Below are 19,383 nucleotides of genomic sequence, written 5' to 3' on the forward strand. Positions count from 1 at the left end.
TTATTAAGGCTGTCAGGCTAAGTGAGGTCTAACCTAAGCGTAGTAAGGATGAGCAATGATTTGGCAGCAGATAGCTCATTAACACTAAAGAGTATTTTCTTGTACATAAGCTGGCGCTCATTTCTTCCTAAAGAAATTTCTGTCTGTGTCAAGGCACTTTTCTTGCATGTTCTAATCAAGAGGCCTGAGGATCACAAGAGCACTGACATCCCTTGTTTATATGTGGGATGTGAAATTTACTTCAGTATGACAGATTTCACATTTGTTTTCATTTTACAAATATTTATAAATATTCTGTTTGTTTTTGTTCTATAAATTTTAAGACATTACACTCTAGGAAAAAAGCTAACACCTTCCCTCACTACAGGGTATAGTCTTAATAAGCTGTTTTTGTGGCTATTGGAAAATTCAGCTTCACTTATGTATTTAGTCACTTACAAAAGCAACCCTCTTCTTTGAATACTACATGTCCTTGAATTTAATAGTTTGAATTATAATTTTCTTTAGAGGAAACCATTCATTCTCAGTTCAGATGGAAGGATTGATGGCTGATAGAAGTCAGAAAATAAATTAAAAAATGAACCAAGTTAAATTATCAGTGGAAAAACTAATATATGAAAAACAATAAAAAAGTTTACTATTCTGAGCTGCTTGCTAAACAGACAACTTGTTTTTCAAGTGATTACTAAAGACCAGAAGTATCAGTGTTACTAGAGTAATATAAATCAATGAACTAAACAAATTACACATTAACAGCTTTCTCATTAAGTCTGTCTTTAAACACACACCTTTAAAAATCAACATGTCATAAATCTAGATCGATGCCTTTCTCTGTAACTGGTAAATACTAAGTGTTGTACACAGATTCTTTAAAAATTTATGTGATGCTATTACTCAGTCCTATAGAGTCACACTGCCTGTAGCACATGACAGGAGCATGACTCATAACCTCATTATTCCCTGTAACTTCTGATTCCTGTTCTTTCATGTCTTTGTTGAAAATCACTTCCTTACTGCTGTGGTTCTATGTGTTTTCTTATTCCTCCATATCCAAATTTCCAATTCCAGGAATGCCATCTCTCCATATAACTCATTTCCATGCAGATTCTTTTCCTCCTTTTAGGAAGGATCTAGTTCCCTCCTTATCAAAGGGCCTCTGTTCAACAGTGTTCCTAGGTATTTCCATCTCATAAATTCTCTACACTATATCAAATATAACTGTACTTGCATTTAATATCCCATCTAGCCAGGAGCTCAAAATACCTTCAATTTCAGCATTTTATTACCGAAACACAGTGTTTTCCCATTCTTACTAATACTCATAATGCTGCATGCCTCACCCTCATTCTCCCCTTCATACTTCTGTCCAATAGAGTTATTTTGTTTTGTTGTCATGTTAACATCCCTGATTTCTTTCTACCTCTTCAAACACATACTTTTCTGTCCTCTGTTATTATTTTACTGTTATATCTGGGAAAGCTATTCATGGTGTTCCAATTTTGAACTATAATAGGAGGAGATGCTAAAATAAGACAAAGGAAAGGAAGGTAATGAATGACTAATGACATTACCAAAGCATTAAAATGTTCTGAGTTGTGGAATATTTGCATTAGTCATATTATTTGCACATATTATTTCTCAGAACAAAATAAACCAATTGTATGCTCCAGCACCATTGGCATCATGTGTACAAACAGACAGGTGAATCAGCCTGTTATAAATGCAGTTAAATTTGACTCAGATTGTTACTTGCTTTGCATGTTGTAGTTCTTACACTAAACAGCAAAAAATAAGATATTGTATGTTGAACTTTTAGTATGCCATTTTCTCCTATTTCAAGCTCAGGCAATATAGCTTTCCTATACAGATCACAGCAATGAGTCCTATAATGTCAGTGAAGCAAAAAACATACAGATGCCATTAGGAGACAACCAACCTATGCAGAGCCAATAAAATAGCAATTAGGTAATTTACATCTGCATAAGCTAAAATAGGGGAGAGGAGTTAATTAGAAAATCTTATGTCTGCCTGTTTACTTAAGGAAATTGCCTTACTACATCCTTCTTCCTTGTACCCCAGAATCCATCTAGGAGAACACATGCAGAGGAGAAGGAAACAGCTAAATTAACTCTTAAATACTTTTAAATTGTTAGAAACTTACCTGGTGTCTAAGCATCTTTTGAGAGAGAGAGGGAGAGAGAGAGAGATCAGGATGAAACTGTGCTGCTGCTCAAGGATTCTTAAATAAATGTCTCACTGATGCTAGCAAAGTGATAAAATATGTTATACATGCATAATCTATTCCTCTTATACCAGGCTCTCTGACTGGGAAGACAGACAAAGAAGAACTGCATGTCACTTTCCAGTGTTCCTGTTAAAAAAGTCTAAACTCAGCACAACCACAAAATTTTTGAATGCTTTCTCCCATTCCCTGCTCAAAAAGAAAAGGAATGTGCATTGGACTTTGAAAATTATATGCTCTGAAACCACCAACATTTTTTTTTCCTAGCAATTTATTAGCTTAGTGGTAAAGCCCTTCATGTCTTTTGTATTTCAAACTGAATTTTCAAGTGAGAATGAACTCATGAGCTAAAGTCCACAGCATTAGCAAAGTTCATAGCCAGAGCTTGACTGTCATTCAAAAGATGTCCTTCCTTTGCTTTTCATCTTCCATTCTCCTTAATGATGGTGTATTATGAATTACATCCTGCATAGTAAATAACATAATTTCTGTAATTTTTATATAGGTCTTAACTTTAGTTTCCCTTCCATAGATAGAGCAATTTTATTTTAAATTCCTTGAGGAAGAATTAAAAAAAGTTAGTTTGGGGGCACATTAAAAATATCTAAGAATGGCCGTTCGGATTCCTTCCTTGTATGTCTTGTCCTGAGAAAACATTTTGCATGTTTTTCTTTGAAAAAAAAAAAAAAAAGACACTTAAACAGAAATAATAATAAAGATACTTTCAAGTAAATAAAAATGTTTTTTATTTGTTTGTTCGTTTTTCAAATGATGAAGGGGTATAATAATGGAGACGTGGAAAAGTGAGCAGCATGGTTGTTGTTGTTTTTTTTTTTTACATAATCTTGTTAGACGTATTTTGGTTCTCCAAACCAAAACTAATGAAACTTCAGATACAGTTCTAACAGTACATGAACACCATTAATTCACTGAGGTGAAGGGAAAATAATAATTATCTCATATATGAATGTTCTCTTGCTTATTATAACAATTACTTATAGAATTTTCCTCATTTACTGTTTAAATTTCCTTAGTTATTTTTTCCAATTTTCTCGAAGATGAAACTCCATCTGCATATTTTTTCAAATATATTCTTTTGTGTCAGGTTACACTGTTTCAGTGAAGAGCGCAGACCACATGCTCTTTAGTTGGATCCCCTAGCATTTAAAGCAAGTCAGATTCAACTGTATTTCCACAGAAGCCCAGGCCCTGTTCCCTGCTGTTCCTTGCTGCCTTATTATTACTTGACAGCTCGTCTCCCTGAGGGAACTGTGAATATTTTGCCAACAGCCATCCCAACCATTGTCTCCAGACAAAAGAAAGTGGGGTCCTTGCTGCATACGATATGAATTCAAATCTTTGGAATTTCTCAGGAGATTAGCACTTAAGGAGAGCTAGATAGAGAGTGTTTTTTTTTTTTTTTTTTTTTTTTTGGGGGGGGGGGAAGTTACCCAAAGCTTTTTGCTCCAGGTACTGAGTCCTTCAGTATTTTATTTTATTTTTCCCACTAAGAGGTTAGATTTGGGCAAGTGTGGAAGAAAAGACAGGTGCTCTGTCTTTGTCTTGGTTAACTATTAAATTGCTTAACTATTCTTACATTAATTGGCAATTTTCTGTGGTCAGAATAATATACTTAAACACTGTTATATTTGTCCTGAGACGAAATACAGGAAATTTTATAGTGGCAATGAAGCAAAATCAGCAGGTGTGATTATCATGATAACTACACCCCTGGGTGCTTAGAAGCACATGGCTGCATCTGGTCCATAGTTATCTCTCCAGGGGTGAGATTATTTCATGATAACCGCACCGCCCTAATGGCCCATTGCTTAAGTAGTATTCATGACCCTTATACAGAATCCTGCCCTTATTGAACAGAGATTTTCTCCCCCATCCCAGCTGTCTCCACTTTAATGTTTTTACTATAATTCTTTCTTTGTTCATTTTTGTTCATTAATGAGGTGCTTTTAATTTAAATGCAGAGTGCATTGTCTTTAATAGCAGAATTGCAGATGAATAAAATGGATGCTAAACACTAAAAAACAACAATTTATCTAGATTCCAGGTACAGAATAGCAGATTTTGTGTTACACATCTGGTAGAACCAGATCAGCATTATTTGCTGTGAAAGTCTCAGTTCCAGAATATGGAATTTTTCCAGTACTCTGAAGAAAGAATGATTACTTTGTCATTGCATTATTGCTAGAGGAGGTGTAAATAAAGAAAAGAGAGCAGGGACAAGAACATCTCTTTTTTCACCTCATAATTGTTATAAGTGAGACCATACAAATTTCTTGGTCTATCAGAAATATTTTATTAATTAAGTAAGCAGGCACAAGCAAAACAGCGCTGGGCGGCTGGGGAGTCTCCGCTCCACCACAGCACGCAACTTTCCCTTTTCAGTGTCGCCGTTTTATAGCATCCAAGTTTCGGTTTGTCCGGACTTGTTGGACCTTCTGAAGCTGCGCAGTTCGTTGTTGGGGGTCGTTGTTTTTCTTTCAATGATCATGCGTTGTGCTCGTGTTCAAGGGGGAGGGTAGTGAAGCGGGAAACAGTATTTCACAGAGTCTTTGTTTTACCAAGGATGTTTATCCAACACCCCCTCCCCACTATCTACTTGCTTAGTCTTCCCCCTTAACAAGGTCGTAAATTGCAAAACCTTATCTTCTCAGCAGATCCTCTGAATTCCTTTTGAAGACAATGAACAAACACCCGCTAATTTATCACAATCCCTCCTTTTTCTTTTTCTAACATATTTTGTTCATTGATGAATTTTTGAAGCACTTGTTTGCTTAATATTAAAGTTTCTGCGTCATCCTCCTCCTGTTCAAGAGATTCATATTTCGCACGCACAAGCATAAGGTGAGCTGCCTCTAATCGTTTTTTTTTTTTTTACAATCGCGATTATTCGATTGAATATACATGGTACAAAAGTTAGTGTTAATATGAGCAGCAGCAAAGGTCCTGCTATAGTTGATAGCAGTGTAGTGAGCCGAAGTGAGTAATTAAACCAGGATTCATACCAATTCTGGTGGGCTTCATTTTCTATTTTTCGTTTTTCTAGCCCTTCTCTCAATTTAGTCATTGTATCCCTTACTACTCCAGTATGATCTGCATATACGCAACACTCCTCTCGTAGGGCTGCACACAATCCTCCTTGTTGTAGAAAAATCAGATCTAATCCCCTACGATTTTGTCGTACAGATTTCTCTAAAGCTGATATAGATTGCTCGATACGGGCCAAATCCTCATCTTCAGCAATGCGTAGAGAGGTAAATTCTTGGCTTTGTTTTACCAGAGAGGTAATTTCAGTTCCGGCTCCTGCAGCCCCCAGAATCATCAGAGTGGCTAAAGTGACAGCCGTAATAGGCTCTCTCTTCCTTAAGTGTTTTTTTTTTTGCCATAGCATGTTGGATGTACATATACTCCTCAGAATGGTAAAGAATCCTAGGTATAATTACTACCTGTACAAAAATCATGAGACGAGTTGAACAATTTCAAAGATAAGCATGGAGTTACCCCCAGAGACGAACATACCCATCTGGTGTTATCTGCTGGTATTAACCATTTTTCTTTGTCTAATTGTGTAACATTTTCTGTAATATTGCATAGATGGAACTTCTCACCAGGGACCGTGCCTACGCACCTGCCATTCCCAGTTACTTCCGTTAACGTTATTCCTACATCCCTTCCCCAATTGCATTGTGGGGGATCGGTTTCGTTTGAACGGGTGGTTTCTCCCAGATCCCCAATGGCGTCGTAATATGAGGGCCTTATATCAAGACATAACCAGCAAGGTCTAGGCACGTCTGGATTTGGTTGATTCAACAACTGATAACTAGCATTCATGATTCTCCATATGTTATTCCCGGTCACCCCTTCATTTCTAATCCCATACTCCGGGTTTACTGATTTATTAGCAACCTCCAGTGGTTTAGGGCTATTAGGAGTTAGCATTCTAAAAGCTTGTGTAGGCTGAATCCTCAAAACACTCCCTGACAGTTTCTGATTTGGTCCCACCCCTTGGGGACTCTTAGTCTCTTCCTTCTTTATATAGATGATGCCTTCCCTATCAGTCCCCCAGCAGTAGTTATCTGCTGAACAACATGGTGATCTTCCCATCTAATCAGGCTCCATTTAAAAGGTTTGTGAGGGTGCGCAGACCCAGGAACAGTGTAAACAATCGTACCCATTACTATGTATCGCAAAAAAAAAATGGCTAGGGCCCATTTTCCAGAGTTCTTTACCTGGCCACGTAATTCCCCACCGTTTCACTCTCTGCCTCGCTTGTCAGTTCGGTTGCAGCGAACTACAAGGTGCAAGTTCTTCTTGGCAGCAGCAGTGTTCTTCAGGGGAGTTTCTCAGGTAACCGCGACCTTTTTCTGATCAAACAGGGTCCCCTTTCCTCCTTTTTTTTTTTTACGATACATAGACAGTTAGACCATACTTATCGAGTTCGTTTCAACGTGAGCTTTAAGTCATCAGGGCCTGCGACCGCTTCCCATTTGCTTTTCTGGATCGGTCCTTTCACGCGACTGGCATGCGTTCACCCCTTCTCAGCCGTCCGGATAGCCGTCTCTGTGATAAGTAAAACAACATAGGGGCCTCCCCACCGTGGTGTTAAAGACGTTTCTTTCCATGTCTTAATTAGAACCCTATCTCCAGGTTGTATCCTATGGATTGCTATATCTAGCCACCAAGCCTTTCGCTTGCAACTCCCTCCGTTGGTTCATAAGCTGTATTAAATAAGGTTTTAATTGGATATCCTGTACCTGGGGGTGATCAGATGGCATCTCTAAATCATAAGGCATACCATACAGCCTTTCAAAGGGTGAGATTCCGACATCGGCTCGGGGCTATGTCCGGATATTCAATAGTGCAAGCGGTAAACATTTCACCCAGGAGGTTTTAGTCTCTATCATAAGCTTTGTTAGTTGCTTTTAATTTCACCATTCATTCGTTCTACCTTTCCCGAACTCTGAGGATGCCAGGGAGTGTGATATTCCCATTTAATTCCCAGAGCCTTCATCGTGTCTCGGGATACCTTTGACACAAAGTGTGGGCCTCGATCAGAGTCAATTGCTTCTATTACCCCGTATCTGGGTATGATGCTTTCTAATAATATCTTTACCACGGTTTGAGCTGTGGCCCTTGCCGTAGGGAATGCTTCAACAAAGTTTGTGAGGTGGTCTACAATAACTAATAAGTATCTATATCGCCCCGTTTTTGGAAGTTCAGTAAAATCTAATTGAATCTTTGCAAAAGGTCGATGTGCCAATTCTCGTCCTCCTCCCAGGACCCTTTTTCTCATGTGTTGAGCATTTACCCTCCGACAAGTTATGCAATCATTTACGCTTCTCTTTGCTATATTATAAATCCCTATACACATATAATATGTGGCAAATTGATCCACCAACGCCTGAGTACCCCAGTGCGTCTGTTCATGAAATCTCCGTAGCACCCTCATAGCTACTGATTTTGGTAACACTTCCCGTCCATCAGGCAGTACCCATTTCCCTTTATCGTTTTTTTTTTTTTTTTTTTTTTTTTTTTAACCCCCATTTGTGTCATCTTGTCTTCTTCTGTAATAGTGAAACAGAGTAAGGGGAGGGGAATGGGTCCATTCGACCACAGGGAGTTAGTCGGCCCGCACTTGTAGCAGTTTTTATAAGGCGGGCTTTCTTCCTCTGAACAATTGCATTCAATCCCATCAACTCCCCATTCACTCCAGCAATCATAACATGGAAATTCCTTTAAGCCTTTCCCACAGTATTAAGTATTATATTAAGCATTATTATATATTATTATATTATTAATTATTATATTAATTATTATATATTAAGTATAAGTATTAAGTATTTCCCACAGTCTGGGCAATCTTCCCTCGTTCTTATAATTCTTATACTCATTAATGCTGCCCTTTTTGCCTCCTGATCTGCTAGATTATTACCCCTAACCTGAGGGGTGAGGCCTTTTTGATGCCCTTTTATATGTACTACAGCAATTTCTTTGGGCTCTCTGATAGCTTGTAAAACCTGGGTAATCAATTCCTGATGTATTAAACCCTTTCCTTGTGAATTGATGAGCCCCCTTTCTTTCCATATTTTACCAAATGTATGTACTACCCCATAAGCATATTTTGAATCTGTATATATTGTACCGCTTTTATTTTTCAACAATTTTAGGGCCCGCAATATGGCATATAGCTCGCAAGCTTGGGCAGACCAGCTAGGGCTCAAAGGTCCAGATTCCACTATCTCAAATGTTTTCTCGTTTACTAACGCGTATCCTGATTTTTGCTTTCCCTCGACTACTCTCGAGGAACCATCCACATATATCTGTTCACCGATGGGTAATTCCACCTCCTCTAGATCAGGTCTCAGTTTCGTTTGCTCTTCTATATTTCGGAGGCAATCATGTCCTAAGGACTCATTTGGTTCCCCATAAAGAAATTGAGCAGGGTTCTGTAGGGAGGTTGTTCCTAAGGTTAATTTTGGAGAAGAAATCAAAATTCCTTCATATTTTAATAATCTGGCGTCAGTGATCCATTTCTCTGCCTTCTGTTGCAGTACCCCGCATATATTGTGTAGAGATATTACTTTGATTTCCCCCCCAAAAGTGATCTTCTGTGCTTCTTCCACTAACAAGGCAGCAGCTACCACTACCTGCAAACAGTTTGGCCAACCCCGGCTAACCGGATCCAATAATTTAGACAAATAGGCCATAGGTTTTTTTTTTGTTTTTTTTTTTTTGTTTTTTACTCCCTGCCCATTCTTGGGCCAGCACTCCGTATGCTGTGCCTTCTGCGCTGTTCACAAAAAAAAAAAACAAAACAGCCTCCTTAAATCTGGTAAGCTTAACACTGGGGGGGGGCGTACTAGTTCCTCCTTTAACTTGTTCAGTCGTTCCTCATCTTCTTTTGTCCATTTGAGTAATCCATCCTTATTCAGCTTGTTATATAAAAATTTAACCTTTCCACTATAATCTTCTATCCATTGTCTACAGTATCCGGTCAACCCTAACAGTTGCCGTACCTGCTTTTTAGTTCGTGGGGATGCTAAAGCCAATATTCCACTGATTCTGCCTGGGTCTAACTTCTTAGTCCCCTTACTTAACTGGTGACCCAGGTACTTTATCTCTTGCTCCACAATTTGTAATTTTGCCCCTCCTTTTTCTTTTAAAGGGTACAGAGGGTACAGATTAACTCGATTCTCTGAGCCAATCCAAAGGCTCGCATATTCGCTCTCCTCTAAACAAAAAGGTTCCTTTGCACTTACATAAATGTTTAAGGCTTGGCAAACCCAGTCTTCAAACGACCCGAATATGGGCCAATAATTTGCCTACCTCCCCAAACTTCAACACAATAATGAATCATTTTTACTTTATCCTTTCCCCGCCTAAAAGGGGAATCACTCCAATTCTTAATCATTAACCCCAGTGGACTATCTGGGGGAATAGGGGGCAACCTAGCACTAGGCGTTACCCCACCCATGGGACCAGAAGGCTTACTCTTCTTCTGTCCCATCTTCCGGAGTGCCTTCACACACACACAGAGCCGCTTCCCCCTGGTCGTGGCCCAGTCCCTCGCGGGATGTGGGAACCGCACTACTGAGGGGTCCGCACTCACTTCGTCCGCAATTGGACGTCTCACACAGACGCACTCCGGGATCACCAACCCCAACCGAACGGATCACCGGCCTATACTTACCCACCCCGTGGGTCTTCATTCGGTCTTCGTGCACAAAGATTGCTTGGGGTTACCGGTTTTATTTGCTTGTGCCTAATTTTGGGTTCGTCGGTGAAGGGCTCGAGCGGGATTTCCCGTTCCCGGGGCCGCCAGAATCGGCGGGGCGCCTCCCCTAGAGGGATTCCCAGTCAATCCGCCTTCATCCGAGTCACGGCACCAAATTTGTTATAAGTGAGACCATACAAATTTCTTGGTCTATCAGAAATATTTTATTAATTAAGTAAGCAGGCACAAGCAAAACAGCGCTGGGCGGCTGGGGAGTCTCCGCTCCACCACAGCACGCAACTTTCCCTTTTCAGTGTCGCCGTTTTATAGCATCCAAGTTTCGGTTTGTCCGGACTTGTTGGACCTTCTGAAGCTGCGCAGTTCGTTGTTGGGGGTCGTTGTTTTTCTTTCAATGATCATGCGTTGTGCTCGTGTTCAAGGGGGAGGGTAGTGAAGCGGGAAACAGTATTTCACAGAGTCTTTGTTTTACCAAGGATGTTTATCCAACACCCCCTCCCCACTATCTACTTGCTTAGTCTTCCCCCTTAACAAGGTCGTAAATTGCAAAACCTTATCTTCTCAGCAGATCCTCTGAATTCCTTTTGAAGACAATGAACAAACACCCGCTAATTTATCACAATAATCATTGGCAAGCATTGGCAAGCAGTGTGACCAGAGCTCTAAATTGTGGCAGAGGCAGAACTCCAGAACTCATGAAACTGAGGGCTGGGCAATGCAGGTACAAGTTCATTGTCACTTGCAATTCCTGTCATCATTTGACTCATGGTATATATAAGTTGTGGAGGAACTCTGTTCCTAAATGTCTATGTCCCATCTCACCTAATTAAGCCTGGCTAATAGTGTGCAACAGTAAACACTGCGTAACCAGTGAATACAAAAAGAAAACAAGTCCTACAGCTGAAGGAAATATTTTTTTGTACTTCACATATTAAATTCTTTTGCCACTTCCCTTTAAAGGTTAATGCATTTTCCCGGCAGTTTAAGTTGAACACAAAGGCTTAGAAAGAGACAAAATGACAGAGAAGTGAGTGCTACCAAGTAAAAAACAAAGGCTTTCTTCCTCTTAATAGGACTCAAGACACCACTAATCTCATCTGGTTTAGCTGATAAGGGAAGGCGTGAGATGGCGAAATGGATTCAAAACAGAAATATTTCTTTATTAGGCACATTCAACTTTTTTGTTTTTGTTTTTGTTCTTGTTTTATTTTTCCAATAAAAATAAAAGCTAAGATGATTGCTTTTCACAAGGTACTAACCATTCAATTAGTTAAATCAATATTTTATTTTTAAATTGAGTGGATGCCACAAGATATTTCTTAATTAATTTCATAATTCCTAAGAGCAATTAAAAGGATTATTGTGAGAATGACTGTTGTAATTTAAATCAATTTTACTACATAAAGTTATTTTACCCTCATATTCTCTCTCCCTAGCAACAGTGGATCAGAGCATGACAAGGAAGTGAGATATGCTCAGTGCATCCAGGCAGGGTAAACACAAACTAGAATATTTGATTGCCTGAGTCTCACACCTCCATTCAGTCTGAATAATACAGCTTCACTCTTTCAGGGTTTTAAAAACATTTATAAATTAATTTGCACATAAGGAACAAAGGAAAAATGTTTTAAAATAAAAGATGGAATTTGTATATTTTTTCCTTTTTCTTATTTTTCTGATGCAAAATATATATAAGTGAAAAAGCTAGGACGACTAAAAATTCTATGATAAAGATGGATGCTGTTCAAAAACAAATACTGTATTACATTAGGATTTTTTTTTTTTAATTAATGAGCAATAAAAAATCTTTAAAAAGTAATAAACAATCTTGGGGTTTTAAGCAATTTAATTCCACATCTACACTTTGGATCCACAAGTATATTAAAGAGGGAAGCAACAGCAGAACGCAGTACTTCGTTTTGTCTTTTAACTTCAGGAATCCCAGCTCAGAAGCCCCTTGAGAGCTCAGTGAATAATTTAATTCTCCCTCTAAAAGGGAAAAATATCAAAATCCACAAGCTTTTCCTCTTAGAACATCTAAGCAAAATTGTCTTCCTATGCAAGTACTTTTCAGGCAGCCACTCAAGTGCCTGGCTAACATAGCTTTGTGTTATATACTGTGCATGGAAAGCAACACAAAATTACTTTAAGCCTTAACTTCAGATATTCCAAGCGTGAACATTTTCTTTAATAACAGTGCTGTAGAAGGAGGGGGAAATGTGAGTGTTTATCTCTTATCTTTTTCTTGATGTTTATTAGTAAATATCTCTTTTTCCTAACACGGAAAGAATTAGTGAGACATAAGGGAACAAAGAGAACCTAAATGAATGAAATTCCCTTAATCTCCAGTTGAATGATACCTGAGCAGTTCTCAGTGATCAATGGTGAATGTGGTACTTGTGAAGAAAATACGATTACTCAATCATGACTTGGGATGCAAATCAATATGTGGAAGGAAACTTTTCATTCCTAGTCTGTAAAACAAATTGGAAGGAATTTCCCTTACGTGACATAAGAGTCTATTTATTTTACACATGCCATCTGCAGGAGCAAATGTTCACTGCTTTTCTGGATTGTAGTCTGTTCAGGAAAACATGTAATCATGCCTGCATTCAGCATGTGAACTGTCCCATAGAGGTTGAAATGATACAATTTAAAAAGATTGTTCAATTCCTTAAAGCTAAGCTTATGTTTAACTGTTATCTTTTACTGCGATCATGCTTTTTAGAAGTGTGAAGTACTGGGCATGATCAGTGTGCTCATATGCAACTCTATACTCATATGTACCTCTGAAAACATTTTTATAACTGAAAGGAAGAATTTTAGTGAGGAATCTGTAATTCTTTCATGCTTTCTTTTGTCATCCCCTAAGAAATGCAAAAGATCTGTACTAATAATATGAAAATTGGCCTTTGTTGTCAGGGAGATATTTAGCCACAAATTTCATTGTAAAAAGTTCCTGGTGTCAGTTTTTCTTCGAGATGTCATTCATCCTTCTTTGTATGTGTGCCAATGGAAATTTTCTTGTTTATAACAGAGGAAACCTTTTTGATGTAGCAAATATTCAAGTCCTTGAAGGAACAGCTATATTTGAAATAAATCTGATTATTGCATTTTCAAGCTGTTTTTTTTTTTTTTTTTAGTATTCCTTTTCAAACAAATGATTTTTTTTTGAATGAAATCTGATGTTTTCAATGAACAAAAAGCATTGAAAGTTTTCTGTATTGTTGTATGTCTCATGCTGAACTGACAAATTATAAGACAGTGAAGGAAATAATTACCTTTTCCTGTAAGTTTAGAGCTGTTTCAGATCACAGAAAGTACGGTGTAATTAGACAAGAGGGATAAGACATGGGAAAATAAAGATGAAAAACACCATTAACAGGTCTGAAGAAATGAACCCTGGTTATAAATATCACGTGGTAAAACTTGCCAACTAGACAAAGGGGAAGTAGTTTCATTATTAATACAACATTATTTTGGATAAAACCATTATGATTCTCTCTTTTAACTTAAGGCCATTACTGAACTTTAAATTATATTCAATGTGATTTATATCCACAATTAAAGTGCATAGCAAATCTTTCACACAGGTTCTGTTATGTATTTCATTTCACTAAATAAGCTATCTTGTTTAAACAAAGATTTTTAATAGCTTTGTATATTCTTTAATTTAAGATAGATTCTGCTTTATCAGCGTCAATAATACTAATGTTGATAAAAGATTTTATAATTTCTATGTTACTTCAACTTTTGTCTGATTATACTTTATATACTTTATTTTTTTTTTTAAAAAAAGAAATAGTATTTATTGGTAAGGTTATGTTGTCTCTGAGCTTTGGGTACATTTAAAATATACTGTGCGTAGCAGATTTCAAAGTTAGAAATCAATTGGTTAAGAGCTAACCAAACAAAGGCATATCAAAGGCAGATTACCCCCTTACCTGAGACATATCTTAAATATGAATACTTGTTTATTCAGCAAAAAAATAGCTTGCTAGATTTTGTGATCGTAGGTGGATATACAGAGAGAGAGAGAGAGAAAGAGTTTGCAGAAATGCTGAAAAATAAAAAAGGGGATAGGTTTTCAAAGCTGTAGATTATGTGATAAAATTACCCTTATTTTAGTGCTCTTTGCAAAAAATATAATTGAAAATAAAACTTTTTTTTTTCAAACGGTTAATTTTTTACTAATTTAGGCTCCCCACAGACTTCAGAATTTAACGAAAAAAAAAACCACCAAACCAACCATTCTAAAATATTCTAAAAAAGATACTGATTACTTTAAAGATGTCCTGAAGGAGGAGGAAAGATGGGTCTCTGTATACCATTTAATGCTCTGCCCAATGTAGACGTAATATATATAATGCAATGGCATTAACGCACTAGATGGAGAATTGCCCTGGCACTAGCAGTCCTTCCAAATAGCATCTCCTTCCAAATAGTGCACGTTTTTAGTTCCTTTTGTAACTGAGATGACAAACTTCTTGAAATGATAGGGTATAATTTCCTGATACTCTTGCTGTGCAGTAATGAAACTATTTATGTATAATAAAACAAGAGCATTTAGGCTACCAAATAGAAAAAAGCCATATAAGCATAAAAAAACATATATTACCTGGGTAATTCATTTTCTGACAATGGTTAAGCAAATTCCTTTATGTATGTATTGAATAGTCAACGGTCGCTACCCTCAAGAATGCTGAGGAGAAAAATAAAAATTAAGAGCTGAGAAGCTTTTATATGTAATCGACTGTTAGGATTTATTAGAAAAAAACATTTCAGCTCTTATTAAAAATGATGAAACAAGAAAGAATCTATTAGAAAATGAACTGGATGGATATATATATATTTAAGAATATACTCCATGACTACAAAGACTATTTACTTATCAAATTTGTGGAAGAGTATTACCCCACTGCACATAATGTAGTAGACTGCTTATTCATAAGCCAAAATGTGTAATGAAAATATCTCATGAAGGTATGGAGCCAAACAAAAAATGAGAACAGCTCATTTTGAACCCAGAAAAACATGAATGAGAGAGGTACTCCCTCTTCTATGTATTTAGAGAAAAAGAGCACTCAGAAAACCTTTGGAACTGATCCAGCTCATTTCTCTGACCTCCTTCTCAATGCTCTCAGTCTCCTCGGTGGTGTAAGAAAGCAGAAGATGAGAACTCTCTCCTTCCTCCCTGTGGCACCTGCCTGAATCTGCACAGCGAGTTCCTGGGTCAGCATGCCTTATGATTTCACAAAGGCAAGTTAAAAAGGAGCGAAGGAGTTCTAAGAATCTATTTAGTTATAGTTTTCTTTCAAAGATTTTGAATAAGCTGTTTAGATGATTTTATATGTTTAAGCACTAAAAGCTTATTTACTTGAACATTGAGTCATTCAGAGCCATTTATTTCTGGAGAGGATATATGAACTAAGCTCTGGTATGCCAAAATAAACAGTAGAATTAAATTCACATCTCACATTCGTTTTTTGCTCTCAAGACAATGCCTTGACTGGTTTCTTTAGAGAACTGGCTTGCTTCCTTAAGGCTTATAAAAGTTAAGGATTTTTTAAATAAATGTTTTAGGTAATTTACAATAGCCTAGGCAAGACTTAATCTTGTCAATAAAACTCTTTTGCACATTTGTAAATATTCTGAGTATCAGGAATACAAGGAAAAAGCATGGTACAACTTATGGAAATAAGGTGACAAAGTCTTGTCTACATGCAAATCCAGAAAAACAAACAAACAAACAAACAGAAACAAACACACAAAAAAACCCCATACTTTTTATTTTAGGCTTCAGGCAAAGGAGATTCTCTCTGGAGTAATCATCTCTTTTATTTAGTTGTGTTTTTGAATTAGCCTTGCCTTTCTCTAATAATAAAATTGTCATAATTAATAGTAATTATCATTTTATTTTATTTTATCTTTGAGTCCCATCTGAATACAGACAACTGCAGGAGGTGAAAATTGTGCTAACGATGTTAAGCCTGGCATAAGGAACTGGCTTTGAGAACAGAGCTGTATCTTCTATAAAAATATCTAGATTTAATTTTAACATTTTAGGATTGCAAAATTAAAAATAAAAATAAATTATATCTGTGCTTTTAAATTTATGTTACATTTCTATTCTGAATTTATGTTTACCACTGAATCTTCTCAGTCTTTGTCAGGCTGAACATCCCATCACTAGTTTTCTTTACAATACAAATATAGTGTGATCAAGTCAAACATGTTTTCTAAGTTGATTAATTTGAACTCATTTTTTTCATTATAAAACATATTTTTCACATACTACTCTTAAATGTTTAGAAAAGACAGTTGTCTCTAAAAAAGCAAAACCAGAATCACTTCACATAAGAAGACCAAGAGTATGTTTGTATAAAAAGGGATAAAGTTTGCAATTATTCCTCTCAAAGAGAAAATATGAGCTATGTTTGTAACCGCCATTTTCTGTAGAATGTTTCCAAATCTTCACTATCTCTTCTTTTCACAAAGTCTGAAGGTACAGATAGAATAAGAAAATCATTAACTGAGGCAGCAGTCCTGAACTCTCATGAGAGAATTCTTCATAATTCTAAAATATAATAGAAACATCTTTCTCTTTAACATCTTTTTTATCCTCAGCAGGGTACAGACATATTTATTTAATATTTCTGTATTTTGTGCATGTTAATAGCCATATAAAAGTGACTGGTCAGCACTTTTCTGTGATGTTTTAGTGGTGTTAAGAATGAAGTTATTAGTTGTGGGGATCTGTAGGGATTTTTGATTCCTCAGAATTTTAGAATCAGTATGTTCACTCTAACAAAAGATATTTTCAAGTTCAGTTAATCTTATTAACATCTTTATGAAGCCATGAAGCCACGTTAGACGTACCATGATACTTTCTGGCCTTATATTATGTGAATCTATGTCTCAAAACACATAAAACAAACAAACAAACAAACATATACTTACTGTAGGAGTGTTTCTATATTTTGCTTGATTTTGACAGGAAAAATGATACATAGTAAAACTGACAAAAAAAAAAAAAAAGAGAAATATACTTTTGATTCACCCATGTTTACCATAGCTAGTCCTTGTAAGGTCTTTTAAATCTGTCTCATGTAGTCAAGTTTGAATTTCACACACACCTACCAATATGTAAAAGAAAGTTATTTTTAAAACAGCATACTTAGGGATAGAGAATTTTTAATATAGCAAAAGTGTTCTGGTTTCAGGAATTTTTATCACTAATATGTGGAAGCCTTAGTTCTGACTGTTTGGTGTGACTAGACAAAATTTTCCAGGAAAAGTGGGAAGGACTTGGGTGGCTGAAAGAAGAAGGTGAGTGAGGGCTCCATGGGAAGAAGAAAGGGCAGAGGTCTGTAAAGTAATTTATTCTCTTGATAACTTAGATGCATAATGGCTTGTTTGCATTTTCAGTAGTCCATGATAAAGACAGGTTGCAAAATAATATTTACCTACCAGAAATATTTATGAGCAGTTAAAGTTTCCATCATTTCACACATTTTATATTATCTTATAATCATGAATATCTTTCACAAAATACTGCTCTTACACATGACTACTACAGTTGCTAATTGTATCTTAAAGAATATCCTACAAAGATTGGAAACCATGGTTATACAGAAATGTGTGTATCATACATCAGCAGACAGAAGAGCTCAGACATTTAACACAAACTGCCTTCAGAACGAATGATTTCTGAACAACATAATTATATTCTGGTAGATTTAAGAATGTATGCTAAGATTATTAAAGTACAAGTTCATTCCAGCAGTAAGTTCAGCAAAGGCTCTAAGTCCATGACCAGCTCTCTATGGTATCGAAGTACAACGCTTAACACACTCTTTTTGCTTCTAAACAGTAGGAGAAAATCAACCTAAAGAACATACAGAACATGAAGAATAAATGAAATAATACTAATAATTATCTCATGTACATAGATTTTCAGTTTTAAAAATGTCTCTGTTAATATATGAATTACACGTCTGTTTCATAATGTGCGTGTTATGAGATGTGACGTTAGTCTTTGTTTTCCATCTCCCTAAAACCTTAATGTCCTCAAGATAATTTATCATTTTTCCTAATGAAAAGAACTGAGTGCAAAATCCTGAATTTTACCATTAGCTGGAGGAAGATAAGTGGCAGGACTCAGTTTTCTTGTCTGAAACATGGCTTTACCTTATAAAATGTTCATTCCACAAAAGGATTGCTGCAACTGATCCAAATTGCAGATGCTTTTCTGTGTACAATCATAAACTCATAATAAGTATCATAAAATGTATGGACTCAGGAAGTGAGATGGGGTGACATGGGAAGACTACAGGGATGCTGTTCTCCTTTGTAGGAAGAAAATTTGTGTGGCTAAATTGTGTGGCTCAATTAGAGTTGAAGCTAGCCAGAACTGTGGAGGACAATAATAAAAAGTTTTTTTTGTTTTTGTTTTTTGTTTTTTAATGTTTCAACAGTAAAAGGAGGACCAGAGAAAACACTGCTCCATTATTTGATGAGGATGGTCATCTCACAAACAGGAACATAGACACATAGACAAAGAAAAGATGTTTAATACCTTTTTTTGCATCTGACTTCAACACTGATGATGGACTCTTGGACCTCAAGTGCCCTGAATTGGAAGACTGTGACTGTAGGAACAAAAAACTCCCAGCCAACCCCAAAGTTGTGTGGGATTTGCTGCTCCACTGGATGCATATCTATGGGTCCTGATAGGATTCATCCCAGGGTACTCAGAGAGCTGACTGATGTCATCATAAAATCTCTTTCAATTATTTTTCAATGGTCTTGGGAATCTGGAGAGGTCCCAGTTGACTGGAAGCTGGCAAAAGTCATTCCAATTTTCAAGAAGGGCAAGAAAGAAGACCCTGGTAATTACAGGCCTGTCAGTCTCACTTCAGTGCCTGGTAAAATTATGGAAAAAATTATTCTGGCATTTACTGAAAAACACCTGAAGGAAAATGTGGTCATTGGCCATAGCCAACGTGGGTTCATGAGGGGAATGTCCAGCTTAACAAACTTAATTTCCTTTCATGACAAGGTCACCCATCTAGTTGAGCAAGGGAAGACGGTTGATGTAATCTTTTTGGATTTCAGTAAAACCTTTTATACTGTTTTTCACAGTATCCTTCTGGACAGAATATCCAGCATACAGCTAGATAAAAATATAATATGATGTGTTCTCTTCAGTGTTTTCATAAATGACTTGGATGTAGGACTAGAAGGCCTTTTGAATGTTGGCAGATGATACTAAATTGAGAGGAGCTGTTGACTCCTTTGAGGGTGGCGAGACCTTGCAGAGAGATGTTTACAAGTTACAGGGCTGGGCAATCACCAACAATATGAAGTTGAACAAGACCAAGTTCCAGAT

General features: G+C 36.8%; 1 protein-coding gene across 2 annotated transcripts in view; it reads right to left on the bottom strand.

Annotated features, from left to right (window-relative positions):
• Positions 1 to 10,342, bottom strand: part of LOC308194611 (uncharacterized protein) — a gene marked incomplete at its 3' end in the record, with an annotated part of 363,375 nt that extends 353,033 nt beyond the window's left edge. The window contains exons 1-2 of one of the 2 annotated variants that reach the window (XR_013950734.1): positions 9,951 to 10,342; positions 5,067 to 6,820 (exon numbers count right to left, since the gene is read on the bottom strand). Of the gene's footprint in view, positions 1 to 5,066; positions 6,821 to 9,950 lie in introns of those variants that run through there. The other variant, XM_080590726.1, reaches the window with a different exon arrangement.
• Between the last annotated feature and the right edge of the window lie 9,041 nt (positions 10,343 to 19,383).

The sequence above is a fragment of the Anser brachyrhynchus genome, assembly GCF_964034855.1.
Source record: "Anser brachyrhynchus genome assembly, chromosome: 4".
Classification (NCBI taxonomy): domain Eukaryota; kingdom Metazoa; phylum Chordata; class Aves; order Anseriformes; family Anatidae; genus Anser; species Anser brachyrhynchus.